This window comes from Phyllobates terribilis, unplaced genomic scaffold, assembly GCF_046119375.1.
Source record: "Phyllobates terribilis strain yellow unplaced genomic scaffold, ASM4611937v1 Scaffold_4__5_contigs__length_816908805, whole genome shotgun sequence".
NCBI classification, from domain to species: Eukaryota; Metazoa; Chordata; class Amphibia; order Anura; family Dendrobatidae; genus Phyllobates; species Phyllobates terribilis.
Genome location: NW_027362764.1, coordinates 235,991,711 through 236,010,273, shown reverse-complemented (window position 1 = coordinate 236,010,273; position 18,563 = coordinate 235,991,711). Strand labels below are relative to the sequence as shown.

Below are 18,563 nucleotides of genomic sequence, written 5' to 3'. Positions count from 1 at the left end.
GGATCTAGCACTGACGTTACACGCTGCACTCACATGTCCTACCTCAGGGGAGACAGTTCCTGGTTTGTGAAAGGACCTTTGATGACGATACGACCACGTGTTCTGACTGTCACATGTGGGAGGAGTCAAACAGTGTGGTGCTGAGGGAGCTGCTGTAGCGGTGTCCTGCTCTACCCGGCTGCCTGTGCGGCTCCCGCACCGCGCTCTGGTGATACTGCGCGGCAGCCACCGTGTACGGGGCGGGAGACAGCGCTCCATTGTCATACAGACCCGCATTGTCAGCGACATAGTACAGTTCAGCACTGTGACAGAACTTTGGTGCTCTGCTCCATATCCAGTCTGACATGACCTGTCCTAAGCGTTGTTCATCATTACCATGGTAGTGGAAAACCCATATAGTTGAGTCTAAAGATGCAGAATATTTATAGCTTTGTACTTGGCTTTCTCTGTCAGTCCCATAAGTAATGAATGGAGTTCTATGGCGAAAAATGGACCTCAGGCCCACTGTGCTGGTGGAACGCTCAGTGTTTATACCGTAGTGTACAAAATAATAGCAGTGTGTTCAAAAGCATGAGGAAGGCACACAATCTTTATACTAGTTTTTATTTCCAGCATTGGGAACATTACACACTGTTTTCTAATTCAAAACATGAAGAGAAATGTATAGAATTTTTAACTACTTTACAGAAAATAACAAAACATGAACATTGGGCTGTTCTAAAAAATAGCAGTGTCTGCATTTGTCTTTACAAACTCAGAATATGTAGTCTTTTTTTTTTGAGGATTTAGCATTCATGTAAATCACTAACCTAATATTTAGTTGCATACCCCCAGTTTTTTAGAACTGCTTCACATCTATGTTGCATAGAGACAACCTACTTCTGCCACCTGTCAACTGTTATTCCAGCCCAGGATGCTTTGACTACATCCCGTAATTTTTATGGCATTTGTTGGCTTTGCCTCAGAAACAACATTTTTGATGTCACGCCACAAGTGTTCTATAGGATTAAGCTCTGGGGATTGGGCTGGCCTCTCCATAATCTAAATTTTTTTGGTGTGTTTAGGTTTGTTGTCTTGTTGAAAAACCTGTTTCAAGGGCATATCCTCTTCAGCATAAGGCAACATGACCTCTTCAAGTATTTTAATATATGCAAACTGTTCCATGATACATGGTATGCGGTAAATAGGTCCAACACCATAGTAAGAGAAACATGCCGATATCATGATGCTTGCACCACCATGCTTCACTATCTTCAGAGTGTACTGTGGCTTGAATGCAGAGTTTGGGTGATGTCTGACGAACTGTCTGAGCCCCTTGGACCCTAAAAGAACAATTTTTCTTTCATCAGTCCATAAAATGTTCCTCCATTTCTCTTTAGGCCAGTTGATGTGTTGTTTTGCAAATTGTATCCGCTTCAGTACATGTCTTTTTTTTAACAATGGGACTTTGCAGGGACTTCTTGCTAAGAGATTAACTTCACACAAGCATCTAACTGTCACAGTACTCACAGGTAACTTGAGACTGTCTTTGATCATCCTGGAGCTGATCATAGGCTGAGCCTTTGCCATTCTGGCTATTCTTCAATCCATTCGAATGGTAGTCTTACGTTTTCTTCCATGTCTCTCTGGTTTTGCTTTCCATTTTAAAACACTGGCGTCGGAGATCATTTTAGCTGAACAGCCTATCATTGTCTGCATTTCTTTATAAGTTTTACCCTCTCCAACTTTTTAATCAAAGTACGCTGTTCTTCTGAACAATGTCTCAAACGACCCATATTTCTCAGGCTTTCAAGGAGAAATGCATGTACAACATGTGCTGGCTTCACCCTTAACCCCTTAAGCCCCGAGGGTGGTTTGCACGTTAATGACCAGGCCAATTTTTACAATTCTGACCACTGTCACTTTATGAGGTAATTACTCTGGAACGCTTCAACGGATCCCCCTGATTCTGAGATTGTTTTTTCGTGACATATTGTACTTCATGATTGTGGTAAAATTTCTTCGATATCACTTGCGTTTATTTGTGAAAAAAATGGAAATTTGGCGAAAATTTTGAAAATTTTGCAATTTTCAAAATTTGAATTTTTATGCCCTTAAATCAGAGAGATATGTCACACAAAAGAGTTAGTAAATAACATTTCCCACATGTCTACTTTACATCAGCACAATTTTGGAATCAAAATTTTTTTTTGTTAGGGAGCTATAAGGGTTAAAAGTTGACCAGCGATTTCTCATTTTTCCAGCAAAATTTACAAAACCATTTTTTTAGGGACCACATCACATTTGAAGTCACATTGAGAGGTCTTTATAACAGAAAATACCCAAAAGTGACACCATTCTAAAAACTGCACCCCTCAAGGTGCTCAAAACCACATTCAAGAACTTTATTAACCCTTCAGGTGCTTCACAGGAATTTTTTGAATGTGGAAGAAAAAAATGAACATTTAACTTTTTTCACAAAAATGTTACTTTAGACCCAATTTTTTTTATTTTCACAGAGGTAACAAGAAAAAATGGACCCCAAAATTTGTTGTGCAATTTCCCCTGGGCACGCAGATACCCAATATGTGGGGAAAAAACACTGTTTGGGCGCACGGCAGGGCTCGGAAGAGAAGGAGCGCCATTTGACTTTTTGATTGTAAAATTTGCTTGAATAATTAGCGGACGCCATGTTGTGTTTGGAGAGCCCCTGTGTGCCCAAACATTGGAGCTCCCCCACAAGTGACCCCATTTTGGAAACTAGACCCCCCAAGGCACCTATCTAGATGCATAGTAAGCACTTGGAACCCCCAGGTGCTTCACAAATTGATTCGTAAAAATGAAAAAGTGAAAAAAAAACTACTTTTTCATTTTTATGAATCAATTTGTGAAGCACCTGGGGGTTCCAAGTGCTCACTATGCATCTAGATAGGTGCCTTGGGGGGTCTAGTTTCCAAAATGGGGTCACTTGTGGGAGAGCTCCAATGTTTGGGCACACAGGGACTCTCCAAATGCAACATGGTATCCGCTAACAAATTGAATGGAAAATCGGCTCAAATTGTTAGCGGACACCAAGTTGCGTTTGGAGAGCCCCTGTGTGCCCAAACTTTGGAGCTCCCCCACAAGTGACCCCATTTTGGAAACTAGACCCCCAAAGGCACCTATCTAGATGCATAGTGAGCACTTGGAACCCCCAGGTGCTTCACAAATTGATTCGTAAAAATGAAAAAGTGAAAAAAAAAACACTTTTTCATATTTATGAATCAATTTGTGAAACACCTGGGGGTTCCAAGTGCTCACTATGCATCTAGATAGGTGCCTTGGGGGGTCTAGTTTCCAAAATGGGGTCACTTGTGGGGGAGCTCCAATGTTTGGGCACACAGGGGCTCTCCAAACGCAACATGATGTCCGCTAACAATTTGAGCCGACAATTTGCTAGCGGATACCATGTTGCATTTGGAGAGTCCCTGTGTGCCCAAACATTGGAGCTCCCCCACAAGTGACCCCATTTTGGAAACTAGACCCCCCAAGGCACCTATCTAGATGCATAGTGAGCAATTGGAACCCCCAGGTGTTTCACAAATTGATTCATAAATATGAAAAAGTGTTTTTTTTTCACTTTTTCATTTTTACGAATCAATTTGTGAAGCACCTGGGGGTTCCAAGTGCTCACTATGCATCTAGATAGGTGCCTTGGGGTGTCTAGTTTCCAAAATGGGGTCACTTGTGGGGGAGCTCCAAAGTTTGGGCACACAGGGGCTCTCCAAACGCGACATGGTGTCTGCTAGCAAATTGAATGGAAAATAGGCTCAAATTGTTAGCGGACGCCATGTTGCGTTTGGAGAGCTACTGCGTGCACAAACATTGGAGCTCCCCCACAAGTGACCCCATTTTGGAAACTAGACCCCCCAAGGCACCTCTCTAGATGCATAGTGAGCACTTGGAACCCCCAGGTGTTTCACAAATTGATTCATAAATATGAAAAAGTGTTTTTTTTTTCACTTTTTCATTTTTACGAATCAATTTGTGAAGCACCTGGGGGTTCCAAGTGCTCACTATGCATCTAGATAGGTGCCTTGGGGGGTCTAGTTTCCAAAATGGGGTCACTTGTGGGGGAGCTCCAATGTTTGTGCACGCAGTAGCTCTCCAAACGCAACATGGCGTCCGCTAACAATTTGAGCCTATTTTCCATTCAATTTGCTAGCAGACACCATGTCGCGTTTGGAGAGCCCCTGTGTGCCCAAACTTTGGAGCTCCCCCACAAGTGACCCCATTTTGGAAACTAGACACCCCAAGGCACCTATCTAGATGCATAGTGAGCACTTGGAACCCCCAGGTGCTTCACAAATTGATTCGTAAAAATGAAAAAGTGAAAAAAAAACACTTTTTCATATTTATGAATCAATTTGTGAAACACCTGGGGGTTCCAATTGCTCACTATGCATCTAGATAGGTGCCTTGGGGGGTCTAGTTTCCAAAATGGGGTCACTTGTGGGGGAGCTCCAATGTTTGGGCACACAGGGACTCTCCAAATGCAACATGGTATCCGCTAGCAAATTGTCGGCTCAAATTGTTAGCGGACATCATGTTGCGTTTGGAGAGCCCCTGTGTGCCCAAACATTGGAGCTCCCCCACAAGTGACCCCATTTTGGAAACTAGACACCCCAAGGCACCTATCTAGATGCATAGTGAGCACTTGGAACCCCCAGGTGTTTCACAAATTGATTCATAAATATGAAAAAGTGTTTTTTTTTTCACTTTTTCATTTTTACAAATCAATTTGTGAAGCACCTGGGGGTTCCAAGTGCTCACTATGCATCTAGATAGGTGCCTTGGGGGGTCTAGTTTCCAATATGGGGTCACTTGTGGGGGAGCTCCAATGTTTGTGCACGCAGTAGCTCTCCAAACGCAACATGGCGTCCGCTAACAATTTGAGCCGATTTTCCATTCAATTTGTTAGCGGACACCATGTCGCGTTTGGAGAGCGCGTGATGTGCCTAAACAGTGGAGCTCCCCCACAAGTGACCCCATTTTGGAAACTATACCCCTCAAGGATTTTATTAAGGTGTATAGTGAACATTTTGAACCCAAAGGTACGACACAGAATTTGTTTACATTAGGTCATCATATTGAATAAGTTGTCATTAGTCTTGAGCGCAAGTGCTCGCTACTTGAGTTTGCATCGGGTACTCAGGTATGCACCATGTACAGCGTGTGCTCGAGTGACATGCTCGAGTCCCTGCTCCGCATGTTTCACGGTTATTAGACACCCAAAAAAAAACATGCGGGGATCGCTCGTGCATGGCAGGCAATCCCCGTAAAGTTTTTTTGGCCGCGAAGCATATGGGGCAGAGACTCGAGCATGTCACTCAAATACCCACGATACTCAATGCATACCAGAGCACCCGATGCAAACTCAAGTAGCGAGCACTTGCGCTCAACACTAGTCGCCATATCGTCATCTTTTTTCTTACTTTTGAAAAAAATCACAACCCCATCACAACCCTAACCCCAACCCTAACCCCAACCCCAGCCCTAACCGTAGCACAACCCTAACCATAGCACAACCCTAACCCTAGCACAACCCTAACCCTAGCACAACCCTAACCCCAAACCCAGCCCTAACCCTAGCCCAATCCTGACCCAAGAGTTTATTTTTGACGCCGTTCCTCGTGCGGTATAAGTGATTAGACGACTTTATTCTTCGGGTCGGTGTGATTACAGCAATACCAGAATCATATGGGGTTTTTATGACTGACAGCTGTCACACACTAAAAGACGCATTTTTTGTAAAATCTAGTTTTTGCATCGCCATATTTTGAGAGCTATAATTTTTCCAGATTTTGGCAGACAGTCATGTGACGGCTCGTTTTTTGCGGGATGAGTTGACGTTGTTATTGGTGCCATTTTCAGGCACGTGACATTTTTTGATCGCTTTCTATTCCGATTTTTGGGAGGCACAATAAACAAAAACCAACAATTCAGGAATTGTTTTTTTTTTTTTATTATTCTGTTCCGCGTGTGGTAAAAGTGATAAGGCAGCTTTATTCTTCGGGTCAGTACGTTTACAGCGGTACCACATTTATATAGTTTTTCTATGTTTTGCACTTTTACATAATAAAAGCAATTTTATAGAAAAAAATATTTTTTAGCATAGCTTTATTCTGAGAGCTATAACTTTTTTATTTTTCGGCTGATGGAGCTGTATGTCAGCTTGTTTTTTGCGGGATGAGATGACGTTTTCAGCGGTACCATTTTTATTTATATTCGTCTTTTTGATCGCGTGTTATTCCATTTTTTATTTGGCGGTATGGTGATAAATGTAACGGGTCTGGGAGGCGGAACCTCTGAGCTACTATACAAGGGGGCGGTCCTTGTAAGGGAGCGGGTGGCGACCAGGGAAGACGGGCAGGAAGTCACAGCAGGTGACCGGGACAGTCTCTGAGTGAACGGGCTGGAGGTCACGGCAAGTGACCGGGGCAGTCTCTGGATGAACGGGCAGATGGTCACGGCAAGTGACCGGGGCAGTCTCTGAATGAACGGGCAGATGGTCACGGCAAGTGACCGGGGCAGTCTCTGAATGAACGGGCAGATGGTCACGGCAAGTGACCGGGGCAGTCTCTGGATGAACGGGCAGACGGTCACGGCAAGTGACCGGGGCAGTCTCTGGGTAAAGGGTTGGTACGACCTGTGGCGGCTGATGATAGACGTGAGCTCCCAGGTGAGCAGGCGAGAGTCTCTGGATGAACGGGTGGTCACAGCATGTGACGGCGGAGCCTCCAGGAAGACCAACAGACAGGCGGCAGATGAGCGCTCCCAGGTGAGCGGGCAGAAGTCTCTGGACAGGCGGGTGGTCACAGCACGTGACGGCAGAGCCTCCAGGTAGGCTAGCAGACAGGCAGCAGATGAGCGCTCCCAGGTGAGCGGGCAGGAGTCACTGGACAGGCAGGTGGTCACAGCACGTGACGGCGGAGCCTCCAGGTAGGCTAGCAGGCAGGTAGCAGATGTGTGCTCCCAGGTGAGCAGGCAAGCTGGTCCATAGACAGACTGGCAGGAGTTGGAAGGCAGACCGTCGGACCTCAGGCAAGCAGGCAGGTGGCTGAAGTGCGCTCCCAGGTGAGCGGACAGGCTGGTCCTTAGACAGACTGACAGGAGTAGTAAGGCAGACCGTCGGACCTCAGACTAGCAGGCAGGTAGCAGATAATCAGGCAGGAATAAGACAGCAAGCTGGCAGGAATCTGGCAGGTATCTGGCAGGTAACTGGCAACGGGACCTGAGGGCTGAAGCAGAGTAGTGAACAGTGCAACAACATTGCTCGGGCACCTCCATTTTGGAGGAGGTGCCTTATATATGGTGAAGTCCTCCGGCCATTGGCCGGGGACTCCTTAGGACAGCGCGCGCGGCCCCTTTAAGAGGGAGGGAGAGCGCGCGCCCTAAGCACAGTGGCCGGGAAGGAGCGCGCGCTGCCAGCAGAGCGGGAGGAGGACGCTGGGCACGGAGCAGAGAGGTGAGGGGAACAGTGTCCCTGCCTAGCAGAGGGCAGGGACGCCGGCGCTACAGTACCCCCCCCTTTAGGCCCCCCCTTTTTTAGGCCAGACAGAAATTTAGCTAGGATAAGAGGGGCATGGATGTTCTCCCGGGGCTCCCACGTTCTCTCCTCAGGACCAAACCCCTTCCAATCTACTAGAAAAAAGGTCTTTCCTCTTACCCTTTTGGTGGCAAGAATGTTCTCTACCTCAAACTCGTCCTCAGCAGAAACCGGAGCAGGAGGCTTACCAGTAGACTTGGAAAAAGAGTTAAGTACCACAGGTTTGAGGAGAGATACATGGAAGGAGTTAGGGATCCGTAAGTTGGCCGGGAGTTTCAATTTATAGGCCACCGGGTTGATCTGACTGATGACCTCCAGAGGACCGATGAACCGAGGCCCTAACTTGTAAGAAGGTATCTTGAGTCGGACATATTTAGATGAGAGCCAGACTTTATCTCCAGGACGAAATTGTGGAGGATCCAGGCGTTTTTTGTCAGCGTGTCTTTTCATCCGTTCGGACGACTGAAGGAGTGCGGATCGGGTACTCTCCCAAATGGAGGAAAATTTGCTAACGAGAGATTCCGGAGCCGGGTTGTCCACAGAGGTGGAGACAGGAAAAGGAATCCGAGGATGCTGACCGAAGACTACAAAAAACGGGGATTTGGAGGAGGATTCGCTCTCGTGATTGTTATAAGAGAACTCGGCCCATGGTAGGAGATCCACCCAGTCTGAATGATGAGCATTAACGAAGTGCCGGAGGTAACTGGTCAGGTTCTGATTGATCCACTCCACTTGACCATTGGACTGAGGGTGGTAAGCGGAAGAGAAGTCCAGGGTGACGTCTAGCAGTTTACAAGTGGCTCTCCAGAAGCGTGAGGTGAACTGTACCCCACGATCCGACACGATGTGGAGGGGCAGGCCATGAAGACGAAAGATGTGACGAATAAAGTCTTTAGCTAGCTCGGGTGCAGACGGGAGGCCTGGCAGGGGAACGAAATGAGCCATCTTGGAGAAGCGGTCAGCGACCACCCAAATGACCGTACAACCGGCAGAGACTGGGAGGTCAGTTATAAAGTCCATTGCTATATGCTGCCAGGGGGCAGCAGGTACAGAAAGCGGAAGGAGGCGACCGGCTGGCAGATGTCTCGGAACCTTGTTGCGGGCGCAGGACACACAGGCAGAAACAAAGTCTATTACGTCCTTGTGCAGGGTAGGCCACCAGTAGTGCCGGGTAATAAGCTGGAGGGTCTTTTTCTGACCGGCATGGCCAGCCAGTTTAGACGAGTGACCCCAGTGAAGGATCTTCTCCCGATCAGGTACTGATACGAACGTCTTTCCGGGAGGGAGACGATTTAGACTCACGGGAGCCACCTGCATTACTTTGGCGGGATCGATGATGTGTTTCGGATCTTCCTCGAGATCAGACACCAGAAAGGATCGAGACAAGGCGTCCGCCTTGACGTTTTTGTCAGCCGGGCGAAAATGAAGAACAAAATCAAAGCGAGCAAAAAACAAGGACCACCGGGCTTGGCGCGGGTTAAGTCTCTGGGCATGCTGGAGGTAAGCCAAGTTCTTGTGGTCAGTGTAAATTATTACCGGGTGAAGAGCCCCCTCGAGCAGGTAACGCCACTCCTCCAATGCCAGTTTGATGGCCAATAACTCTCGGTCTCCTATGGAATAATTGCGCTCTGAGGAGGAGAAGAGTTTAGAGAAGAAGCCACAAGTTACCATCCTCCCGGAAGATGATTTTTGAGTAAGTACCGCTCCGGCTCCAGAGGAGGAGGCGTCAACTTCCAGGAAGAACTGCTTGTTGCCGTCCGGGCGATGCAGCACCGGGGCTGAAGAGAAGGCCTGTTTTAAGGAAAGAAAGGCCTCCTCTGCTTCGGGCGGCCACTCTTTGGGATTAGTACCCTTACGGGTGAGCGCGGAAATTGGGGCAGTCCGGGAAGAGAAGTGTGGTATGAAGAGGCGGTAGTAGTTGGCGAAGCCCAGGAACCGCTGAATGGCCTTCAACCCCTCCGGTCGAGGCCATTTCTCGATGGCAGATAGTTTCTCTGGATCCATTCGTAGGCCGGTCTGAGAGATAATGTAGCCCAAAAACGGAAGCGAGGTCTGCTCAAAGAGGCACTTCTCGTATTTAGCGAAGAGGTGATTCTGCCTGAGCCTGAGCAGGACCTGACGAACGTCCCTCCGGTGAGTCTGGAGATCCGGAGAGAAGACCAAGATGTCGTCCAGGTATACCACCACGCAGGAGTAGAGAAGGTCCCGGAAGATGTCATTGACCAACTCTTGAAAGACGGCAGGAGCGTTACAGAGACCAAAGGGCATTACCAGATATTCATAGTGGCCGTCCCGGGTGTTGAATGCCGTCTTCCATTCATCCCCCTGACGGATACGAACCAGGTTGTACGCCCCACGGAGGTCCAGTTTGGTGAAGATTCTAGCCCCCCTCAGACGATCAAATAACTCCGGAATGAGCGGAAGGGGGTACTTATTCTTCACCGTGATCTGGTTAAGGCCTCTATAGTCTATACAGGGACGGAGAGAGCCGTCCTTCTTTTTGAAGAAAAAGAAGCCTGCTCCCGCCGGGGAGGTAGATTTCCGGATGAATCCCCTGGCCAGATTCTCCTCAATATATTCGGACATCGACCGGGTCTCAGCAGCGGATAATGGATAAATACGCCCACGGGGAGGAGTAGTACCGGGTAACAGGTCGATAGGGCAGTCGTATGGTCTATGAGGGGGTAGTGTCTCTGCCTCCTTTTTATTAAAGACATCAGCATAAGACCAATAAGGAATCGGAAGTCCAGGTAGATTAGCTGGGGTAGGAGAAGGACGGACGGGATGGACGGGAACCAGACAGGTCTTATGGCAGTCCTGTCCCCAGCGAAGGACCTCTCCGGTCTGCCAGTCAAGCATGGGTGCATGTCTCTGGAGCCAAGGTAGACCTAGCAAGAGGGCGTGAGAGAGTCCAGGCAGAACATGAAAGGAGATACTCTCAGAATGCAGCATTCCCACCTGCAGAGTAATGGATTCGGTGATGAGTTGGATGGGGCGTGGTAAGAGACCCCCATCCACGGCAGCAACAGACAAGGGTACAGCCAGAGGTTTGGTGGGGATGCGGTATTTCTCTACCAGGGACTGTGAAATAAGATTCCCGGCTGCTCCAGAGTCAAGTTGGGCTAGTTCGAAATAACGGTTCTCCCCGCAGACGATTGAGACTGACAGCAGCAGAGATGGAGAGGATTTATTCTTGTCTAGGTCGACCTCTCTGAGCGAACCTAGACACAGGCGTTTCCCGACCTCTCCGGGCAGGCACGGATCCGGTGCTCCTTACTGCCACAGTAGAAGCAGCTCCCCTCGGCACGGCGTAAGTCCTGACGGGTTTTGACCATCTTGGCCTGGTCGACCTGCATAGGCTCAGGAGAGTGTACCTGGGGAGAGACGGAGGGAGTGACGGGTTTCTGAAGAGTAGGAGCTAGACGTGGAAACCTCCTCTCACGGGTGACCTCTTTGGCACGCTCCTGGAACCGTAGGTCAATCCGGGTGGCAAGAGTTATTAGGTCATCGAGAGTGGTAGGAATGTCCCGACCGGCAAGTTCATCTTTAATACGGCCGGACAGACCCTCCCAGAAGACGGATACCAGAGCGTCGTTATCCCAGGCCAGCTCCGAGGCAAGGGTACGGAACCGTATGGCATATTGGCCCACGGTGAGACTTCCCTGACGGAGGCATAGCAGTGATGATGCGGATGAGGTCTTCCGTCCGGGTTCGTCGAAGACTTTCCGGAAAGCCGTGAGAAAGGCAGGCAAGTCGGACACCAGGGGGTCTCCTCTCTCCCATAGAGGATTTAGCCAGGCCAGGGCCTCCCCGGTGAGATGGGACATGATGAAGGCAATTTTGGCCCGGTCGGAGTTAAACTGGTGGGACAATAGTTCAAAGTGCAGGGTGCACTGATTTATGAAGCCCCGAGCCAGGGCGGAGTCGCCTCCGAAGCGAGGAGGTGCAGAAAGCCGGGGTCCGGGGTAGGATACCATGGTATTAGTGGGCAGCGGAGCTGCCGGATTGCGAGTCATGGCACTGGCGGAGGTTGCTGGCGGAGCAGTCAGAGTGTCCAGGCGAGAATTGACATTCCGCAGGTGACCCAGGATGGACTCCTGTTGGGACCTCTGACGGGACAGTTCATGACACAGGTCCGAGAGCGAGGGAGCTTGGGTGCCACCGGGTTCCATGGCCCGAGCAAACTGTAACGGGTCTGGGAGGCGGAACCTCTGAGCTACTATACAAGGGGGCGGTCCTTGTAAGGGAGCGGGTGGCGACCAGGGAAGACGGGCAGGAAGTCACAGCAGGTGACCGGGACAGTCTCTGAGTGAACGGGCTGGAGGTCACGGCAAGTGACCGGGGCAGTCTCTGGATGAACGGGCAGATGGTCACGGCAAGTGACCGGGGCAGTCTCTGAATGAACGGGCAGATGGTCACGGTAAGTGACCGGGGCAGTCTCTGGATGAACGGGCAGACGGTCACGGCAAGTGACCGGGGCAGTCTCTGGGTAAAGGGTTGGTACGACCTGTGGCGGCTGATGATAGACGTGAGCTCCCAGGTGAGCAGGCGAGAGTCTCTGGATGAACGGGTGGTCACAGCATGTGACGGCGGAGCCTCCAGGAAGACCAACAGACAGGCGGCAGATGAGCGCTCCCAGGTGAGCGGGCAGAAGTCTCTGGACAGGCGGGTGGTCACAGCACGTGACGGCAGAGCCTCCAGGTAGGCTAGCAGACAGGCAGCAGATGAGCGCTCCCAGGTGAGCGGGCAGGAGTCACTGGACAGGCAGGTGGTCACAGCACGTGACGGCGGAGCCTCCAGGTAGGCTAGCAGGCAGGTAGCAGATGTGTGCTCCCAGGTGAGCAGGCAAGCTGGTCCATAGACAGACTGACAGGAGTTGGAAGGCAGACCGTCGGACCTCAGGCAAGCAGGCAGGTGGCTGAAGTGCGCTCCCAGGTGAGCGGACAGGCTGGTCCTTAGACAGACTGACAGGAGTAGTAAGGCAGACCGTCGGACCTCAGACTAGCAGGCAGGTAGCAGATAATCAGGCAGGAATAAGACAGCAAGCTGGCAGGAATCTGGCAGGTAACTGGCAACGGGACCTGAGGGCTGAAGCAGAGTAGTGAACAGTGCAACAACATTGCTCGGGCACCTCCATTTTGGAGGAGGTGCCTTATATATGGTGAAGTCCTCCGGCCATTGGCCGGGGACTCCTTAGGACGGCGCGCGCGGCCCCTTTAAGAGGGAGGGAGAGCGCGCGCGCCCTAAGCACAGTGGCCGGGAAGGAGCGCGCGCTGCCAGCAGAGCGGGAGGAGGACGCCGGGCACGGAGCAGAGAGGTGAGGGGAACAGCGTCCCTGCCTAACAGAGGGCAGGGACGCCGGCGCTACAATAAAGCATTGTTTTTTGCTTCGTTTTTTTTTTTTTTTTTACCGTGTTCACTGAAGGGGTTAACTAGTGGGACAGTTTTATAGGTCAGGTTGTTCCGGACGCGGCAATACCAAATATGTGTACTTTTATTGTTTTTTTTGTTTTTTTTTTATAATAATATTTATTGATGAGTACATTATATTTTTATTTTTGGTGGATTATTTTATTTATTTATTTTTTATATTTTTGCAATTTTTTTTTTTTTTTTTTCACTTAATTACAGTTTTTATACTTTTTTACTTTGTCCCACTATGGGACTTTCACTTTTTTTTCTCTGATCGCCTGCATGGCACAGGAATGCAGCACCATCCCTGTGTCATACAGGCTATCAGCGCTGCACAGTGAGAAGATTGTTTGGAGATGCACTGCGCATGTCCAAACAATCTTCCTGCTGTCTGGTGACCCGGATGTTGTCATGACGACATCGGGTCGTCATGGCAACACCCGGGAAGCCTTTGCAGACAACGCTGGAAGCCGGAAGAGGAGGTGAGTATCTGCGATTGCCCCCGCAATGCTGCGATCGGCTGCGATTGACTTCGATCGCAGCATCGCAGGGGTTAATGTGCTGGGAGCGGTGCAGGACCGCTCCCTGCACATAGTACCGGGTGTCAGCTGTGACAATCAGCTGACACCCGGCGGCGATCGCGCCCGCACAGCCTGTGTGCGCGCGCGATCGCGATGACGTACTAATACGGGTCTGGCTCTTAAGTCCCAGGGCACAGACGCGTATTAGTACGTCAGATGTTATTAAGGGGTTAAATAAGGGCCACCTGATTCACACCTAATTCTTCACAGAATGATTGATCTCACTAATTGAACTCCGCACTGCTATTATTTTGAACACACCCACTTTCAATCAATTATTTAAATACACAGACTCAAAAACATGCAGATCATGAATGCTGAGTCTTTTGGTTTTCTTAGACTCTACTGCACCAACTGGTAAATAGTTTGACATGTGGTAATATAATTTATACCAAAAACAGTTTAATCTGGTTAGTCATATTGGACTGCTATTATTTTAAACACTAGTGTACATTGCAGCCAGGGCCGGACTGGCCATATGGCAATTGTCAGCTGGGCTGGTACCTGCTATGGGCCGCTCTGTCACTTGGTGTCTCCTGGTATCTTCCGCTGAGCAGGGACCAACACTGCACTCCTTCTCCCATGAGTTCCATGTGACCTCCTTTTCTTCACATTCACGTTATGCACGTGAAAGATGAAAGAGTTGATGACACCTCAACTAGTCAACATGATCATTACCTATGCCCTGCCAGCTTCGCAGGAGCAGGCTGAGGTACATAGCGTCCACATACTGAAGAGCAGCAGCACGTTAGTGCAGGAACCCTCCCCCAGTCCAGCTGGTGAGAGGACTTTTTCCTGGTTTACGGGAGGACGTGTTAGGTGAAACACTTGTCTTCTATTCTGTTCAGCAGCTCCTGCCTCTGATCTGCTGCTCCCTGTGGGGCCTATTATTCTGTATGGAGGACTATGTGGGGCCCATTATTCTGTATGGAGGACTATGTGGGGCCCATTATTCTGTATGGAGGACTATTTGAGGCCCATTATTCTGTATGGAGGACTATGTGGCGCCCATTATTCTGTATGGAGCACTATGTGGGGCCCATAATTCTGTATGGAGGACTATGTAGGGCCCATTATTCTGTATGGAGGTCTATGTGGGCAGGGCTGGCTCCAGGTTTTTCTGGGCCCCGGGCGAAAGAGTCTCAGTGGGCCCCTTTAACACATACCACGATTCATGATGCACAGATACCGCAGAGAAATATATATATGGTACAATGCCGAAGATTTTACTTTTTACATTACATGAGATATATCTATTGTAAATTACGCAATAGCTCAGAAACCGGCGAATCGCTCCGCACAGTATACTGGCCCCCATAAAATGTTCCTTACAGAATACTGGCCCCCATAAAATGTTCCATACGGAATACTGGCCCCCATATAACGCTCCATACGGAATACTGGCCCCCATATAACGCTCCATAAGGAATACTGGCCCCCATATAACGCTCCATACGGAATACTGCCCCCCATATAACGCTCCATACGGAATACTGGCCCGCATATAGCGCTCCATACAGGATACTGACCCCCCATAAAACGCTCCGTACAGGATACTGGTCCCCTTATAATGCTCCGTACAGGATACTGGCCCCCATATAATGCCCTATGCAGGCTGTCCCCCCTTATAATGCCCCATGCAAGCTGTCCCCCCCCCCCATATAATGCCGGATGTCACCCCCCATATAATGCCCCATGCAGGATGTCACCCCCCATATAATGCCCCATGCAGGATGTCACTTCTCCCCCCGATATAATGCCCCATGCCTCCATACATTAAAAAAAAAAAAAATCAAATACCTCACTCCTCCTCACCTGCTGCCGCTGCTCAGGTCCGGACTCCTTCGCCGGCGTTTTCCCGCTCTGCACTGCCTGTGATTGCTCAGGGGAGGGCATGGTGGAAAGATGTCACCGCATCCTCTGACCTGAGACCTCACGGGGAGCGCAGAGCAGGAAGAGACCGGAGCTGCTTCGGAGGCACGGGGAGAGGTAAGTATCCGGCTGCCGGGGCCCTGAGCAAGCGGGGGAGAAGGGCGGACGCTGGCACCGCTCTCCTCCGCCCATAGCCCGGCGGGGGTGCCCGACCGCGAGTGGGCCCCCCGCCTGCTCAGGGCCCCGGCACTTGCTCGGGTGCTGACGCTGGCCCTGTATGTGGGGCCCATTACCCTGTATGGATGACTATCTGGAGCCCATTATACTGTATGGAGGACTATGTGGGGCCCATTATTCTGTATGGAGGACTATGTGGGGCCATTATTCTGTATGGAGAACTATGTGGGGCCATTATTCTGTATGGAGGACTATGTGGGGTCCATTATTCTGTATGGAGGACTATGTGGGGCCCATTATTCTGTATGGAGAACTATGTGGGGCCATTATTCTGTATGGAGGACTATGTGAGGCCCATTGTTCTGTATGGAGCACTATGTGGGCCCATTGTTCTGTATGGAGGCCGGTGTGGGGCAATTATACTGTACGGAGGACTATGTGGGGCCATTATTCTGTATGAAGGACTATGTGAGGCCCATTGTTCTGTATGGAGCACTATGTGGGCCCATTATTCTGTATGGAGGACTATGTGGGCCCATTATACTGTATGGAGGATTATGTGAGGCCTATTATTCTGTATGGAGGACTATGTGGGGCCCATTATTCTGTATGGAGGACTATGTGGGGCTCATTATTCTGTATGGAGAACTATGTGGAGCCCATTATCCTGTATGGAGGACTATGTGGGGCCCATTACACTGTATACTGGTTGGCCCGCGACTTTGTCCAAGTTTTTCATTTTGGCCCTCTGTGTGTTTGAGTTTGACATCCCTCCTCTAAACGTTTCTCTTTTTGTCATTTATTGTGCCCCCTGGAGCTCTATTTAGTGGTCGTGGTTTCAAACTATTTGTAGCTTCTTTATTCCCATAGGATATATATATTTTGCACAGGTCCTATTCACGATGTTTATAAAAGAGTCCCATTTGCGTATTTTTATTTTCAAACACGTTGCCCAGTATCTAGATCATCTCTTAGCAGATGGAAATTTGCTTTGCTGAAGTTTAGTGTCTTGGTAGCCCCACTACTATGTTATTAGTATACAGGTGCATCTCACTAAATTAGAATATCATCAAAAAGTAAATTTATTTCAGTTCTTCATTACAAAAAGTGAAACTCTTATATTATATAGAGTCATTACAAACAGAGTGATCTATTTCAAGTGTTTATTTCTGTTAATGTTGATGATTATGGCTTACAGCCAATGAAAACACAAAAGTCACTGCACACAGCATCCTGAAGATAGGTCTGAGAAATAGAGCGCCTGGTGGTAGGTGCTAGGACTTAGCGATGCTATGGCAGAGCGCCCCCTATGGTCTTCATCACGGTAACCAATGCATGTGTTTTCCTAATTTGGACTCAAGTTGGATGAACCAAATAAAGCTTGGAAGTTTTTACATGGACTTCTGAAGCTGGAAAAACTTTATTAAAGACTCTGTGACAATATAAGTTGGGGTTCAGGGGGCCAATGTCAATGTTTTCTATAGTTTGTAACTAAATTTGTGTCCTGAGGATGCAGATACAGTTAAAAGTTGAACTTGTTAGCAATTCCATGTGTTGGTGCCGTTCTGATCCAGAGACAATAGAGCCTCTACTGCCACAATCCTTACATAACTATTTAATCCGCTGTTTCCCATAATACATGAAATCTAAACGACACTCCCCCACATAGAGTATATAAAGAGACACACAAGTCCTGCAGGCTGCAAATGGGGTTAGACTCCTCCTCTTCATCCAGGGCTTCCAGTGGACGCTGCTACATCTACCTGAGCCCTTTAACTTCAGGCTGATTTGCATTGTTAGACCAGGGACAGTAATTATTTTAAGAATGCACATTTCAAAGAGATGTCGTCATTTTTTTTTTCTTCTATTTGATTTTCTAAAAAAAATAAAATGTATTTTAATTTCAGTTATTTGAGGTAGCTGGGTAAAAATTCTCTGGTCATGATTGCATAATTTTTGCCATGGATTAAAAGACGCAGAGGAACATAAAGTATGCACAATATCCCAGAAGATGATTGTTGAATATTAAAGGAAATCTATCACCAGGTTTTTGCTACTCCATCTTTGACCAGCATGATGTAGGGGCAGAGACCTTGATTCCAGTGTTGTATCACTCACTGGGCTTCTTGCTGCAGTTTTGATAAAATCCCTGTTTACCCTGCCCACACCAATGATTGGCAGCTTTCTGTGTACATAAGCAGAGCTCTTTAATATAGAGGACTTCATCACAGCAGATTTAGTAGCCCTGTAGTGATAATCACCTGCTGATAAAACAGTAATTTTATAAGAACTGCAGCAAGCAGCCCAGTAACACATCACTGAAATCAGGGTCTCTGTCTACATATTATACTACTTTCGAATTAGGTGGAAAAAAACATTTTGCTGCCAGAGCTCGATCAGGAAATCAGTGGTACTGTTCAGTTGTCCTTTAGCACCAGCACATAATGGATTTATTATACAGCGCTTATTCACATCCGTGGATTATCGGTTACTGCAGGGCATAACAGCCGTCCGGAGGCAAGAGTAAGACATGTTCTTTGTAACCACACTGACCACTAGGATCACGGACACAGGACACCTCAATATGTTCACTAGTATTCTTCAAGAGAGTATATCAAAATATTTTGTTGTTTTTTTTAACTGGAGAACCACCATAATTCAGACTACAAATTCTCTCCCATTGGCAAGAGACTTGTCTCACAATCAGCAGAATTACCCTCTAGGGCTATGTTTTCACAGTGATTATTTGGTGAGTTTTTGACGCTGCTGATTTTCTGCAGCATTTCATGCTTCAATTAGCTACATTAGGTTACTTGTGGTTTGTTTTTTTTGCATTTTGAGTGCTTATTTTATGTTTGCATCACTTTTTTTTCCATTTTTCACTTTTTTCTTTTTGTATATCATTTTAAATAACACTACTTTGTTTTGTAAACGTCGTATCTGCTGAGCTTTAA

At 48.3% G+C, this 18,563-nt stretch overlaps 1 protein-coding gene across 3 annotated transcripts in view; it reads right to left on the bottom strand.

Moving 5' to 3' along the window:
• Positions 1 to 14,271, bottom strand: part of LARS2 (leucyl-tRNA synthetase 2, mitochondrial) — a 278,140-nt gene extending 263,869 nt beyond the window's left edge. The window contains exon 1 of one of the 3 annotated variants that reach the window (XM_073678171.1): positions 14,065 to 14,271. The gene's annotated coding sequence lies outside the window, so the exon portion shown is untranslated. Of the gene's footprint in view, positions 1 to 33; positions 153 to 14,064 lie in introns of those variants that run through there. The other 2 variants (XM_073678167.1, XM_073678169.1) reach the window with 2 other exon arrangements.
• Between the last annotated feature and the right edge of the window lie 4,292 nt (positions 14,272 to 18,563).